This window comes from Hakea prostrata, chromosome 10, assembly GCF_041222555.1.
Source record: "Hakea prostrata isolate BN-2017 chromosome 10, UWA_Hpros_2, whole genome shotgun sequence".
NCBI classification, from domain to species: domain Eukaryota; kingdom Viridiplantae; phylum Streptophyta; class Magnoliopsida; order Proteales; family Proteaceae; genus Hakea; species Hakea prostrata.
The window spans coordinates 51,086,766-51,088,940 of NC_142609.1; positions in this window are offsets into that span (position 1 = coordinate 51,086,766).

Below are 2,175 nucleotides of genomic sequence, written 5' to 3' on the forward strand. Positions count from 1 at the left end.
AGAAGAGAAAAGGTTTCATATCATTAACGACACTTCGGACCTGAATCCCGCACGTTTCCACAGCCGCCTAATCGCCCAAAATAGCAATCCCGAACATAATAATGCGTTAATAGGGCGAGGGATGCTATTTATAACGAACAGGGGGCAAAATAGGGCATTTTCCCACAAGCAGAACCGGGCGGTCGCTTAAGGCGTCGCTTGGTTTAATCAACCGCCACTAGTAACCGCCCCCAAGTATATTGCTATACAAGGGTGCTTTGCTCATGGGGTTGAAGACCAAGTACAACCAAACCCAAATGAAGACATGGGGGAGATCATAGTCCGAAAAATCAATCATAATAGGTTTGTAACAAAGAGGTTAGGGTTTCATCATAACATATGGCTCATGAAAAGGTTATGATCACGGAAAGAGAGGGAATGATTGTTATCAAGAAAATAACAAGAAATCATAGGAAATCTAGTTTATGTTAACAAAACATTACCCATGAGGTTTCCCCACATGGAAGGTTACAAGAGGTTTCCGGAAAAGATCATTCAAGGGTTAGGGTTTCAAGGAATTTATTTGGCTAGGGTTAAGATCATGATGATGATCATAGATCTCAAAGAATAGAATGAGATCATGGAATAGATGGTTGCAAGAATGCATCATCTTCTTCCTGATCTCAAACAAGAACAAGAACGAAGAAAGAATAATTAGAAATCCTAATTAGGTTAAACATGGATCATGAAGAAAATATAGTGATCAAGTTTAGGTTAACACAAATATCATCCAAGGGAAAGAGAAACAACGAATCAAGATTCACCCATGGGAAAGAGAAACAAAGAATGCACAATCTGAAAAAGTGTTGGGAAGTTTCCAACAAATAAAAGAACAATAGGGTTTCATATATGGTTACCTCTCATGAGAGTTGGTTACCTCCCATGAGAGTTACCCATAATTAATTCTCATAAAAACAACCCAAGATAGATAAAGGAAAATCTCATTAGTATTTCAAAATAAAGAATGGAATTAGAAAGGGTCTACTAATGAGAGAAAATAAGGTTCTCAATTAAAGTGAAGGGAAACAAATTCAAATCATACAATTAGGGATTTACTAACAAGAATCCGTGTATCCCATGAAAAGACTAAGGAGAATAAAGATTCACCCTTAGGGCAAGGAATTTACAATCAAGAAAGGTTTTGGGGAGGGTCCAATGAATTAATAGAAAAATAAAAGGGTTGCCAATTGTTCCAAGGAAAAACAAGGATCAACTCCTCAATCATGAGGACACATGGGAAGGTCATGGTAATAATATGAGACCTTCCCCACAATAATAAAGATAGGTAGGAAATTCAGGGAAAGTATCATCAAGAGCTTTGGTGGAATCAAATTCAAGGATCATCGCCATATGGCTTCAAGATCATAGAGTGAATTGGGGGATTCACTCTAGGGTTAAAAGAATTAAAGAAGAGGTCATTACAGTAGTGTAACACCCTTCTCATGATCAGAAAATCAGAAGTAGAGAAGAAAGAATGAATTAAAGAAGAAGCGAATTGAATACCAACATTTTAGAAGAGAAACCGATGAAGAAATCTGAAGAGATGCTTGAGGATCTTTCTTGGCTTCGAAGGAGAGGATCTAGGGATCTTCCCACGTTCTCCAAAGACTTAGAAACAGATTGAGAGTGAAACACATGGAGTTCCCCCTTTTAAATAGCACAAAGAGTTCAAGAGTTACTAGGGTTTCACCGACCGACCAAACCGACCTCCGTTGGTTGATTGGTTGCCAAAGAGGAAGTTCAAAGGTCGATCCCACACTATCTAGAGGTTTAGAAACATGGTGGGAATAGTTTACCACGAAATTAAAAGAAATAAAGCTTTTGAAAACCTTCAAAACAGATATTTACCAAAATGCCACTGCTTGGACAGCTTATTCAAAACAAAGGATTTAATAGGCTAAACTTCAATATTTTTGGATGGGCTTCTTTCAACACATCATACTACTTACCTAGTATGGAGGGATGTCTTCAAACCAGGTCCAACTAAGCTTTAGGTCCATCAACCAAGTTCTTCTTCACAAATAAATAGTTCAACACCAAATCAAATAAGGTTTCCATAAGGAAACACCATCATCAATATCCATGGGTTTTGGGTCAAACACCATATCTTCTACTGAGATGGCCCACAAAGACATC